Below are 14,796 nucleotides of genomic sequence, written 5' to 3' on the forward strand. Positions count from 1 at the left end.
TGTCTGAAAGCCTCCGTGCGCGCTCTAATCTCTCTAATTTTACATTCGTGATCTCCTCGGGAAGTATAAGTAGGGGGAAGCAATATATTCGATACCTCATCCAGAAACGCACCCTCTCGAAACCTGGCGAGCAAGCTACACCGCGATGCAGAGCGCCTCTCTTGCAGAGTCTGCCACTTGAGTTTATTAAACATCTCCGTAACGCTATCACGGTTACCAAATAACCCAGTGACGAAACGCAGGTTTCGAGACGGTGCGTTTCTGGATGAGGTATCGAATATATTGCTTCCCCCTACTTATACCTCCAGAGGAGATCACGAATGTAAAATTAGAGAGATTCGAGTGGGCACGGAGGCTTTCCGGCAGTCGTTCTTCCCGCGAACCATACGCGACTGGACCAGGAAAGGGAGGTAATGACAGTGGCACGTAAAGTGCCCTCCGCCACACACCGTTGGGTGGCTTGCGGAGTATAAATGTAGATGTAGATGTAGATGTAGCGACGACACACGCCACAAATGTGGGAAATCCATTGAGACAAGTGATATTGACACAGGACAGATTATTATTAAGCAGAGGCTGTGAACGAGCATCTGGAAACTGGCGAAGCTGGTCGAATGTTCACGTGCTACTGTTGTGAGCATTTACGAACAGTGGTAGGAAAATAGGGAAACAATCACTGGACGATAAGTGGTTGAACATCCACGACCATTCACAGAACGTGGGCTTCGGAGGCTTGCCTGCTCTGTAAAGTAGGAGAGACGGTCGTCTGTGGCATCTCTGTCGAAAGAGCGCAATGCTGGACCACCTATAAGTGTTTCGGAGCGCACGGTTCACCGTACGTCGTTGAACATGAAGCTCCACAGCAGACCAGCCCTATGGGTTCAAATGTTGGCCCGACAACGTTGTCAGTTACGGTTGTTGTAGCCACGGGATCGTCGAGATTCGACAGTGGATCAATGGAAACGCATCGCCTCGTCGGATGAATTACGTTTTGAGGACACCAGGTGGATGGTCGCCTCCGGAAACTCCGTCATCCACGCGAACGTTGGATCGAAACGTGCACCGCGTCAAGTTGGGGTTGGGTTGGGTTGTTTTGGGGGAAGAGACCAAACAGCGCGAGGTCATAGGTCTCATCGGATTAGGGAAGGATGGGGAAGGAAGTCGGCCGTGCCGTTTCAAAGGAACCATCCCAGCATTTGCCTGGAGCGATTTAGGGAAATCACGGAAAACCTAAATCAGGATGGGCGGACGCGAGATTGAACCGTTGTCCTCCAGAATGCGAGTCCAGTGTGCTAGCCACTGCGCCACCTCGCTCGGTTGCACCGCGCCAAGGACGCCGGCTGGTTGGAGCAGTACTGTGCTGTGGGACACATCACACTCTGCTGCGCTCGCACGGGACCTGTGGTGGTTGCCGAAGACACGATGACAGCTCCGGACCGCCTGCGCCGCTTCATGCTTAATGCCTTCCCCGTCGGTGATGCCGTCTTTGACCGGTATAACTGGCCATGCCTCGGAGCCAGAACAGTGCTACAGTGTTTTGAGCAACGTGATAGTGAACTCACACAGATATATTGGCCACCAAACTCACCTTATATGAATCCAATGGAACGCATCTGGATCGCTAATCAGGCGCATGGCGCGACCACATATCAGTAGCACATTGTTTATGGAAATTACATGACTTACTCGTAGAAATCTGGTACCACATTCATCTTCAGCCTACCATCAAACTGTCGGATCGATGATATGTAGAATATATTATTTATCGTGTTCCAGAAAACCATTAGGGAGGTGGTCATAATTTTTTGCATCGTCAGTGTCTAGAGATAATATTAGGACACGCCTGAAAATCGTCCTCAAATCTCGGTGTTGCAACATAACGCCCACATCCTCAGTGTAAAAACACAGAAATATGTTTGGACACTCAGCTGTAGCTACCAGACAGCCTCTCTGTGCCCTGAAAAGACACACAGATTGTTTTCGTTTATGCAGTCAGTCCAAAGGTAGACACCGAAGTATTGCAGAGGCCGGAATTGACGTCCACTGTGTTGGGGGAAACAGCTATACGGAAGTCAGGAAACAATGCCGCTTCCTTAGCCAAGACTCGGCCAGAGACTGATGGTCGTGTCTGGAAACGATCGGTGGACCACTAGTTAGACATCACTGGTTGGATTAGACACCCATTCATGTTAAGTACAGATGCATCATAGCAACTGGAGGAGAAGCTATCAACCCTGGGATGTCGCGATGAGCCGCAGGGTTCACAGAGGCGTTATCAGCAGGAATACCTGGGCAGCAGCTTCACCTGCTGCAGTCAGCAGGAGAGGAAGCTAGCAGAGACTGCACACTATGGACGATGTGTGTCATGCCCACCCACGCTAATGGGCCACTCGGCCACAAAATACAGCACAGGGTAGAGAGGTACTCAAACTGTAGCGGCCAGCATGATCGCAGTCGAAGGCGTGTGACTGTCCTAGGCGACGTTTAGCGTCAGTGGAAGCCTCCAAGACCAGAACACAGTGACAGAGATACCGGGCTGCCCCCAACCCAAGCTCAAACATGCATCCCACTGCTTAGGTGACCACCAGCAGGAAGTAGTCACGAAGAGGGTAAAGGTGCCAAGTCGTCTGCACGCTATCCCAAGAAAAGGTTGGTACTTGTTGCTACTGAAGACGAAGTTCGTTGTTCGTGAGTGGATACCCCACCTCATCACGCAGTACAGCAAACTCTACCTCGATGTCACCACGTCGAAGACATATGCCTGCGATAGGCGATGATTAGCTTCAGTGGAAGCCTCCAAGATCAGAACACAGTGACAGAGAGACTGGGCTGCATCCAACCCAAACTCAAACAGGTGTCCCACTAGCTAGGTGGCCACCAGCAAGAAATAGTCACCGAGAGGGTAAAGACTAACCCATTGGTGTGAAGGTGATAAGTCGTCTGCACACTATCCTAAGCAAAGATGATTACTTGTTTAACTGGAAGCGAAGTTCCTGTTCATTACTGGATATCCTACCTCATCAGACGCTACAGCAGTCTGTTCCTCGATGTCACCAGACGGAGATGGCAGTGGTTGGCATCAGGTATAGATCACAATACAGTCGTGCACAGAGAGTGTCGGTGAGCATCAGACACATCTGAACACATCTGACGGTCTGATTGGAGGAGATGAGTCCACTGGCCAGTACTTCTCCAACAGCAGCATCCCCACTCCAGAAGCGACAATACGTTCTAGCAGCTGGGCATCGCCAGTGGGTGGTGATGACGTCATTCGTTCTGCTCTTCTTGCTTAGTCAGCTCCTGAAGTAGCATGACCAGAGCTGTAGCAATGCTCAGCTTCACCCTTCAGAGGCGCTTGCTGGCTTCTTCCACTTTGTCAGCTTCCTGGATGGGCGCTCTTGCGCTCCAAATATGCCCTCTTGCTTTATAGAGCATGGTCACCACACTGTCACGTCGTCTTGCTGAACTGGCGCCAGACAGTTCAGAACACGGCGTACTGAAACATTATGCAGAAGGCTAAAAAACAGATTTAAGTTGTTTACAGCGCAGTCACATGTTCCTATGCGATGTTTACCTGTACAGCTGCTCATTTTCAATTACGTTTGAGGAGAGCTCAAGGGTGGCTAGCTGTGGAGGAAGTTTTCAGTTCGACTTGGTGAAAAGCAAGCGCACTGAATGTGTTGTGTTGGCAGAAGAGCCAACACCGTGTGAGTAATGGAGGCCGAAATGCACGCCGATTTAGCTCACGCAGGCTGGCGTGAGGAGGGAAGAACTACACTGACGTGAGGTCTGGAACATGACAAGGAATTAGAATTCAGAAAGCGGGCGTAGCTGGTTTGATACTTAACTTTAATCCATTAATGATGAACGTCGCTCTTGACGGTACATAATTCACAGTATTATCTGTTAGTATCTGAATATGGCGCCTTGCTAGGTCGTAGCAAATGACGTAGCTAAAGGCTATACTAAACTGTCGTCTCGGCAAATGAGAGCGTATGTAGTCAGTGAACAATCGCTAGCAAAGTCGGCTGTACAACTGGGCCGTGCTAGGGAGTCTCTCTAGACTAGACCTGCCGTGTGGCGGCGCTCGGTCTGCAATCACTGATAGTGGCGACACGCGGGTCCTACGTATACTAACGGACTGCGGCCGATTTATAGGCTACCACCTAGCAAGTGTGGTGTCTGGCGGTGACACCACAGAATGGGCGTGAAATTGTTCCGTCATGTCCACAGGAAGTCTGTCACAAAGGCTATGATGGAAGCTTTTCGTAGAAGCGTGTGTAGCAAGTTCCTAGCCGTCCATTTCGCCTACAAATGTGGTTTTCTATTTCTAAAGGAGTTGCCGACTAGCCGCTAGAGAATTGACATGTTTGACGAATTCACTTAGCAGTACACAGAACGCAGAAGAGAACGATATGGCGCTGCTAGTCCACCATGGGAAAATTCGTCGCCTTCTCTCCAAAAATCTGGTTATCCAATCACGGTAAGCTTGTCCGACACCGTGCTTTGGCGCGAAGGACTCGACCAGTGTGTAGAACCTGGGTAACAGTCAGTACCAATCTTCTACATACTAAAAGCCAAGAATGGTAGATTTGTGTCACGTTCCCCTTCAATTGGGGTAAGAAAGCGAAGTTCTCCCATGTCACTGTTGCAAACCCTGGAAATTCTGCCCTCCAAAATTTGGGACCTGTCATGCAGAAGACGTCTGGACCTGTAGTGATACTGATGGCAGGTATTCTCGGTCGCCGTCTCAGTCCTTCTGCATTCGATGCTAACTCGTGCGTTAGGACACTTGTTCGTTGAGTTCTAACAAGGGAACCTCCCTATCGCACCCGACTTAGTTATAAGTTGGCACAGTGGATAGGCCTTGAAAAACTGAACACAGATCAATCGAGAAAACAGGAAGAAGTTGTACGGAACTATGAACAAAATTAGTAAAATATACAAACTGAGTAGTCCATGCGAAGATATGCAACATCAAGGAGAACGCGTGTCAAGGAGTGCCGTGGTCTCGTGGTTAGCGAGAGCAGCTACGGAACGAGAGGTCCTACGTTCAAGTCTTCCCTCGAGTGAAAAGTTTAATTTTTTGTTTTCAGTTTATGTGACAAACTCTTATGTTTACATCACTTTTTTGGGAGTGATTATCACATCCACAAGAAAACCTAAATCGGACAAGGTAGAAGAATCTTTTTACCCATTCGCCAAGTGTACAAGTTATGTGGGCCGACAACATATTCCTGTCATGTGACGCCCATGCCGTCACCAGTGTCGTATAGGATATATCAGACGTGTTTTCCTGTGGAGGAATCGGTTGACGTATGACCTTGCGATCAAATGTTCTCGGTTCCCATTGGAGAGGCACGTCCTTTCGTCTACTAATCGCACGGTTTTGCGGTGCGGTCGCAAAACACAGACACTAAACTTATTACAGTGAACAGAGACATCAATGAACAAACGGACAGATCATAACTTTGCGAAAATAAAGAAAGTAAAGTTTTCAGCGGAGGGAAGACTTGAACTAAGGACCTCTCGTTCCGCATTTACTCACGCTAACCACGGGACCACGGTGCTCCAGAGCTCACATTCTCCTTGATGTTGCCTGTGTCGCACATGGACTACTCAGTTTGTATATTTTGCTTATTTTTTTCGTAGTTCCACACAACTTCTTCCTGTTTTCTCGATTGATCTGTGTTCAGTTTTTCAAGGCCCATCCACTGTGCCAACTTATAACTAAATCTGAGAGGGGTGCGATGGGGAGGTTCCCTTGTAAGAAAGGTTCGCATTTACCTGATAGCGCTGTCCGTTATCTGAGCAGCTCCCAATTCGCTGGATTTGCAGCGCAACCTGTGTTACTTGTCTTATTTCGCAAGTCTTGTACTCTATTACTTCACATTTGCGAGGTATAGCAGATTACGAAAGTTTGCAGCGCTTCCCAAGTAGTCTTCCCGTTAGATTTGACGTCTGATCGATTGCGTTAATGTGAAACGGTACAGTAGTTTCCGCTCTATAAGCAGCAGGTTTCGCTGCTCGCTCGCATCGGGAAATAGAAACAGAGGCGCCTCCGCAGCCAATTTTATTACACGACGCGGCCGGCCGCGGGTGCAACAGAACCCATGTGGACGGGTGGAAAGAAATGTGTCAGGCTTCATAATACGTATTTATTTGTGTCGTGTATTATGCATTTCTTGTACATGAATGTGAATCTGCACATGAAGTTTCCTAATCCTCCTCACACCTTTCCGTAGAGCGTGGCCAAATCTTAGTTGGCAAGTAGTTCTGTAGTATAGTAGTGCCAACCTTACTCCTGGGTAGGGGATCAGAGAGACAGCACAGGCAGGTAAAAGTCAAAGACTCTCCAGTGTCACAAGATTTGGGGTGGAGAGGTTGGTCACGGCCAAGTGGTACGACCACCCCCTCCACCGCGGCCCAGGAAGACCTCCGGGTGGCCGCCATATTCGAGGAGTGTTACAGAAGACGGGTAAGTGAGCAGACGTGCCCTCAGTGCGTCTGTCTCAATGTTCACGCATGGAAGAGAGGTATTTGAATATCTGTACTAATTCTTTTATTTCCAGCTTCGGATAGTGTAAGGAAATGAATGTGCTCGTTTAATTCCGGAAATTTGACCCCCTGTGTTAATGTATCTGGTCCCCAGTTTGTCCGTTATCCTCCTCACATAGTGGATGTCCTATGTAAAATATTGGGAGACTTTGGTGGTATACATTTGGCCAACGCAATTCCATCTTGCCCGTAGAAATGTGCGTGCAGATTAGTATATAATACACCTGAGCTATAAGTTGTAAAATTGTAATATCTGTGAACTGGAACAATTGCTGCAATCGCTGTAAAATCGAGTGATAATATTTAAAATAAATACGTAATCAATTGTCATCAATCTTTAACATACCTTAAAAATCACAAAGAAGTCAAGTTAAAGGAATTCATTTAAAATAAAAGCTATAGCATGCAGGGACCCAACATCAGCGTGTGAGCCCTCCAGCCCCTTGCCTAGTATCGTACAGAAAGGATACGCTCTCTAGGTAGCGCTCTCAAGCTCCGCTACCCATTTATCCGTTGCACAATTTTGATTCAGGGCTTGAGGACATCAACTTTCATCTGGCGTCCCTAGGCAAGGAGGTTAGACGGTAAACTTTCAAAGGGTACATGAAGATACAAATAAACTTCTAGTGGGCTACTGTTTCCCGCTAACGTCCAGAGAACTGATTATTCTCATGATAGTAACTGCTTAATAATCACTTTATTTGGTGTAGTACATTTTTGCTACACTGCTATACACCCGATTGTCCTGCAACTAATCCTAACTAGGCAACCCGCAGATAATACTTGAATATTAAACTTGTTGTCTCAATCTGACGGTATTTCCGTTGCAATACTGACGCCCACGCTTCGGAGACTTAGATTACTTTGTTTAAAATAATGTATAACGAACATTGCCCTCGCCCGTCTAGCATTTCGATGTTGAAGTCGTAAGTGAGGTAGGCAGACAGTACCCAAAACTGCCGAACCTCAGCAGAGAACGACTCACTGGGGCCCTAACAGTGTAAAGCCGTAAAAGGGATGGCCGGCCGGTGTGGCCAAGCGGTTAAAGGCGCTACAGTCTGGAACCGCGCGGCCGCTACGGTCGCAGGTTCGAATCCTGCCTCGGGCATGAATGTGTGTGATGTCCTTAGGTTAGTTAGGTTTAACTAGTTCTAAGTTCTAGGGGACTGATGACCTCAGATGTTAAGTCCCATAGTGCTCAGGGCCATTTGAACCGTAAAAGGGTTAAATTTCAGAGTGTATAAGGGCCTCTTGCTACACGTTGAGGTAAGGTGCTTGGTACTTGGCCACAGTTACCAAGTTATTAAGCCCTGTACAAATACTGTCCGTTTCTTAACACACAATTTTTAGTGTGGTGTTTTTACCCCTTGTGACACCATGCGACATATTTTAACGAGCCAGATCATTTAATGTTCGTCGAGGGCGTTTTTCATCCTTACTTTTATTTTCTGCGATAAATAAAAATGTTCACTTGCGTCTCGTGCTGCCCCGCACTTGCAAAATCGCTTACCACAACGAACAGTGTTAGATTCATTGCATTCGCCGCCGTTGGTTACCAGACGACGGAATGCCGAGAATCGCCACAGTCGGAAAGGCTGCGGAAGGTGTGGAGATGCGGGACTGTCGTCAGATTTGTCGGGAGGATATATTTTATGTGCCACCGAGCGCGGACAGAACCCGCCTCGTCGTTGGGGAGGGAGGCGGTTTGGAGGGGGGAGAGAGGGGGTGGGGGAAGAAACGCCGGGACGTGATCTCGCCGGACGCGGTTTCCTCCGCTGTCTGCGTGGGTGGTGGGGGTCGGTGGGTCCGGCGGAGAGTATAGAGAGAGAGAGGGGGAGAGGGAGAGAGAGAGAGAGAGAGACGTCCACAGCCGCAGTAATGTAGGACTGCCACGGCTGCCGAGTCGTGCGACCTGGAACCACGCCAGGCACGTACTTGCCGGACACACTGTACCGCGACGGGGACAAAAAATAATCGCCGCATTCTGGCTCTGGTCTCGTTTAGCGACGTAACGACGCCACGCCAGGCGACGAGAGACCCTCCGCAAAACGAGACCTTGCCCAATGCCTAGAAAAATGCAGCTCAGTAGCAGAGGTAATCGGGTAAGGGAGTAATGCAAGTGACGCACCTCCGAAGTATTGTTAACATCGTAAGCGGTCACTTAGACAGTGAACTGACGTCATTTAGCTGCAGCAAGGTGAACGTAGACGAATTGCAGCCACAGTTTAAACAGATTGTAAATCGTGCTCTGGACAAGTATGTCATTATACTTCATTCACCATAAGGATAAACGTGATACGAACGAACACAAACGCGATGATTGGTCAGGAGCCGTACCTCTCGTACAATGGTGTTGTTCCGCTCTTGGAAGTAGGTCCTAATTACGTGTTAGATAGCTTATTACTACGTCACTGTAGTCACTGTAAATGAAACTTTAAGACATTCTGACGTATAAGTAACCGTCAACTTTCGAAAGCTGCGACACTGTCGCGAATAAAACAGTGACCCGTATATACAATAAGTTTATTTTAATTTGCGTCTATGGTCACAAAATTTTCTTTAACAGGTTACTGGTTTCTGTCTATAATGACCATCATCAGATCTGTGTAATAAAAATAAATGAGGGTATCTACATCTACATCCATACTCCACAAGCCACCTGACGGTGTGTGGTGGAGGGTACCTTTAGTACCTCTATCGGGTCTACCTTCTATTCCAGTCTCCTATAGTTCGTGGACAGAAGGATTGTCAGTATGCTTCTGTGTGGGCTCTAATCTCTCTGATTTTATCCTCATGGTCTCTTCGCGAGATATACGTAGGAGGGAGCAATATACTGCTTGACTCTTCGGCGAAGGTATGCTCTCGAAACTTCAACAGAAGCCCATACCGACGTACTGAGCGTCTCTCCTGCAGAGTCTTCCACTGGAGTTTATCTATCATCTCCGTAACGCTTTCGCGATTACTAAATGATCCTGTAACGAAGCGCGCTGCTCTCCGTTGGATCTTCTCTATCTCTTCTGTCAACCCTATCTGGTATGGATTCCACACTGGTGAGCAGTATTCAAGCAGTGGTCGAACAAGTTTACTGTAACCTACTTTCTTTGTTTTCGGATTGCATTTCCTTAGGATTCTTCCAATGAATCTCAGTCTGGCATCTGATTTACCGACGATCAACTTTATATGATCATTCCATTTTAAATCACTCCTAATGCGTACTCCTAGATAATTTATGGAATTAATTGCTTCCAGTTGCTGACCTGCTATATTGTAGCTAAATAGCTAAATGATAAGGGATTGCAATAACATGAGTGGCATAATCGATTGTGCTGGCAGGCAGTTGACAACCGTGTTCGTCTACGATTTTTTTGTTCTGTTTGAAAATCTAAAATGATTTAAATATGAAATTCATCAAATGTATGTAAATTAACTCATATTTAACCATAATTTTCCAAGGATAAAGCGTATCTTCTTGTTTCTAACTACCTACCGCACGTGAAATTCCGGTTTTAATTGCAAATAAACATTCTTAACTATCATTATTCTACAAAAGATTGTTACAGGTTGATGAAGTTAAGAAAATATTACACAATCAAATGTTTTGGATAAAAATAATAAATCAAATACTCTTTATTTCAATACGCCCATTGTTGGGTAGGACAGATGTGGTCTCACACGAACCAGATAAGCGTCGTAGAAACATGGAAAACAATATTTTTCACGGCGTCGAGCACACTCCACAAATGCAGGATTTTTTACAGTTTCCACCTCAACACTGCAATCTCAAGCCAATAGAATTGATCGGGAGCCAAGTTCAGCGATTTGTAGCGAGAAATAACAAGACATTTAAGCTTGCAAACGTAGTGGAAGTAATGCACGAAGCATTGTGACACGTCACTGCCAAAAGATGGCGAGATGCAGAACAGCGCGTCTTAAAGAGGAGCAGGAAATGTGGACTTGTTGGCGGCCTGGGATTTTGTTGCTGATCGCCTCGCTATCAACGTAGCAGTACTGAAATCTATTACTCGGAGACCGATGTGCAAGGAAGTTCAGAGATTACCAGACGACTTACTGTAATGCTTCCAGAGGCTTCAATACTTAACAACAAGCCGCACGGGGTAGCCGTACAGTCAGAGGCGCCTTGTCACGGTTCGCGTGGCTCCCCCCGTCGGAGGTTCGAGTCCTCCCTCGGACATGAATGTGTGTGAGGTCCTTAGCGAAAGTTAGTTTAAGTTAGATGAAATAGTGCGTAAGCGTAGGGACCCATGACCTCCGCAGTTTGGTCCCATAGTCATAATCACAGGTTTCCGATTTCTCCAATATTTCACTACATGGGAAATACATAGTGCGCTTTGTCTCTACATGTAGCTCATGCAGAAAAATTAACATAGTTAAAGTCAGGAATTTTCATCGCTTTTGTTTTTAAGTACACTACTGTGTCAGCTAAGATCGAGAGCATGTTATATTTTCCGTCCAGTCACCTAAGAAGCATTTCCTTAAATTTTGCCGCATATTACTTTCTTCTGTCTAAAAAATGAAATGACATTCAAAGCTTATTGTTCTCTGTTCGTCTCTCTTTACCTATTCACTGCAACTGTTCAGAACACTGCAGGTTACTTGGATCACTTGCCTGGCCAGTGTTGTCCAAGTTAAATTAGCCGGTAAAGGTGTTGACTCATATCACCGCTCAGTCATGGCTCTGAGCACTATGCGACTTGACATCTGAGGTCATCAGTTTCTCTAGACCTTAGAGCTACTTAAACCTAACTAACCTAAGGACATCACACACATCCATGCCCGAGGCAGGATTCGAACCTGCGACCGTAGCAGCAGCGCGATTCCGGATTGAAGCGCCTACAACCGCTCGGCCACAGCGGCCGACTTATCGCTGAGTCGATGCACGCGTAATGCACAACATAAAACGTATCGTCATTATCGCACTTGACTGTGCTCGAGACAGCTCCAGGCGACCGAAATCCAGTGAAGTTCAAGCAAACGCGGAACGATACATAGTGTAATGTTTACATAACGTTAGTCTTACGATGAATGGACTAGAGTAACAGGATTAAGGACAGAAATGCCTACCAAAGCTTAACAACGAAATATGGAAAATGCTGAAGAAGCAAAGGCTGTGGCACTCTGCATTCAAAAGAGAACGCTGGAATGACGACAGGGAAAGAGCAGTAGAGAACCGCGCGTCCCTGAAAGGATGTATGCGCGAAGCGTACCAACAAGTACCACCGTCATATGTTGGGGCAAGATCGTGGCCGAGAACCAGAGAAAATATTGGTCTTATGTAAAATCCCTGAGAAGATCTAAATGCTGCGTTTGAGAAAACTGTCAAGCAGGAGAATCGTACCAACGTAGCCTCATTTGACCACCGAACAGACTGTCGTAAGCGGGACACGAAACAAGTATCGCTGCGCTAGAGAAATAACTACTCTACTGCCCGTTAAAATTCCTACACCACGAACATGACGTGCTACAGACGCGAAATTTAACCGACAGGGAGAAGATGCTGTGATATGCAAATGATTAGCTTTTCAGAGCATTCACACAAGGTTGGCGCCGGTGGCGACACCTACAACGTGCTGACATGAGGAAAGTTTCCAACCAATTTCTCATACACAAACAGCAGTTGAACGGCGTTGCCTGGTGAAACGTTGTTGTGATGCCTCTTGTAAGGAGGAGAAATGCGTACCATCACGTTTCCGACTTTCGTAAACGTCGGGTTGTATCCTATAGCGATTGCGGTTTATCGTATCGCGACATTGCTGCTCGCGTCGGTCGAGATCCAATGACTCTTAGCAGAATATGGAATCGGTAGGTTCAGGAGGGTAATACGGGACACCGTGCTGGATCCCAACGGCCTCGTATCACTAGCAGTGGAGATGACAGGCATCTCATCCGCATGGCTGTAACGGATCATTCAGCCGCGTCTCGATCCCAGAGTCAACAGATGGGGACGTCTGCAAGACAACAGCCATCTCCAAGAAAAGTTCGATGACGTTTGCAACAGCATGGACTATCAGCTCGAAGACCATGGCTGCGGTTACCCTTGACGCTGCATCACAGACAGGAGCGTCTGCGATGGTGTACTCAACGACGAACCTTGTTGCACGAATGGCAAAACGTCATTTTTTCTGATGAATCCAGGTTCTGTTTACAGCATCATGTTGGTCGCATCCGCGTTTGGCGGTATCGACGTGAACGCACATTGGAAGCGTGTATTCGTCATCGCCATAGTGGTGTATCACCCGGCGTGATGATACGGGGTGCCATTGGTTACACGTCTCGGTCACCTCTTGTTCGCATTGACGGCACTTTGAACAGTGGACGTTACATTTGAGATGTGTAATGACCCGTGGCTCTACCCTTCGTTCGATCTCTGCGAAACCCTACATTTCAGCAGGGTAATGCACGACCGCATGTTGCAGGTCGTGTACGGGCCTTTCTGGATACAGAAAATGTTCGACTGCTGTCCTGGCCAGCATATTCTCTAGATCTCTCACCAATTGAAAACGTCTGGTCAATGGTGGCCGAGCCACTTGGCCGTCACAATACGCCAGTCACTACTCTTGATGAACTGTGGTATCGTGTTGAAGCTGCATGAGCAGCTGTACCTGTACAGGCCATCCAAGCTCTGTTTGACTCAATGCCCAGTCGTATCAAGGCCGTTATTACGGCCAGAGTTGATTGTTCTGGGTACTGATTTCTCAGGCTCTATGGACCCAAATTACGTGAAAATGTAATCACATATCGGTTCTAGTATAATATATGTGTCCAATGAATACCCGTTTACCATCTGCATTTCTTCTTGGTGTAGCAATTTTAAATTTCCTGTTGTGTAAAAGAGTTGAAAACCAGTAAGTCGCCGTGTCTGGGTGGATTCTCAAATCGGTTTTACAAAGAGTACTTGACGGCATTGACGTTGGCCCCTTACTTAACTTGGATTTATCGCGAATCTCTCGTGCCCAGCGCAAAGTGCCAAACGGCTGAAAAAAAGAAAAGAAAAAGAAACTGGAGGTGTATGGACCAGCAAATTTGCAGAGAAATATCCTTAACATCGGTTTGCAGCGGAATCCTTTAACGTATTCTCTGCTCGAATAAAATAAATTTTCTTGAAACCGAGAAGGTCGTGTCCACGAATCAGTGCGGTTTCAGAAATCATCGCTCGTGCGAAACTCAGCTTGTCCTTTTCTCATATGATACACTGAGAACGACGGATGAAGAGCAACATGCAGATTCCATAGCGCTAAATGTTCGAAAATCGTTTGACACCATGCCACACTGCAGGCTGTTAACAGAAGTACGACCGTACGGAATATCTTCCCTGACAAGTTAGTGGCTCGAAGACTTTTCAAGTAACAGAACCCAGTGTGTTATCCTCGATGGCGACTGTTCACGAGAGGCGAGGGTATCGGCAGCAGTATCCCATGGAAGTGTGATAGTCCTGCTGTTGTTCTCTGCATACAGAAAGGATGTAACGGGCAGGGTGAGAAGCAATTTGCGGTTGGTTGATTGGGGGGGGGGGGGGGGGGAGGGGACCAAACAGCGAGGTCGTCGGTCCCATCGGATTGGGGAAGAATGGGGAAGGAAATCGGTCATGCCCTTTGCCTGAAGCGATTTAGGGAAATCACGGAAAACCTAAATCAGGATGGCCGGACGCGGGTTTGAACCGTCGTCCTCCCGAATGCGAGTTCAGTGTACTAACCACTGCGCCACCTCTATCGGTTGTTGTGGTGTTGCCGTCAGCACACGGATGGAACGGCGTTTCGCTAGTCCTACTGCTTCTAGCCTCTGAACAGCCGAGTGAGCTGACACAGAAAGCTGCTGGGAGTGCATCACTTCTCTAATGGCGGGAGCGGATGTGAGCTGGTCATGACGTGCTTTGCCCACAATACGGGCATGCCGCCTTTTGGTGGTCTCACTTGACCAACCAGAATCATGACGACAACTATGTCAGCCCTCACGTTCCGACATTGGTCCACTGCCACACATAATATTACTTAAACTTCAACTAAATAGTATTATAAAGGTGTACAGCTTTGCTTGCGCCGTTTGCCGATTGGTGGCGAAAAGGTAAGGAGCGGTTGAAAGAAACAGATCGCAGGCGTCAGGCAGTTAGCTTGGACCTCCGTCAACATAACTTCATTCAAACATTAGTCGATTTGTGCCTGCATCATAAAGTTGTTCTTGATTGAAAATGTCAGTTTACGAGCCTAATTGCCGTTATTTCAG

The sequence above is a fragment of the Schistocerca piceifrons genome, chromosome 9 (genome assembly GCF_021461385.2).
Source record: "Schistocerca piceifrons isolate TAMUIC-IGC-003096 chromosome 9, iqSchPice1.1, whole genome shotgun sequence".
Classification (NCBI taxonomy): domain Eukaryota; kingdom Metazoa; phylum Arthropoda; class Insecta; order Orthoptera; family Acrididae; genus Schistocerca; species Schistocerca piceifrons.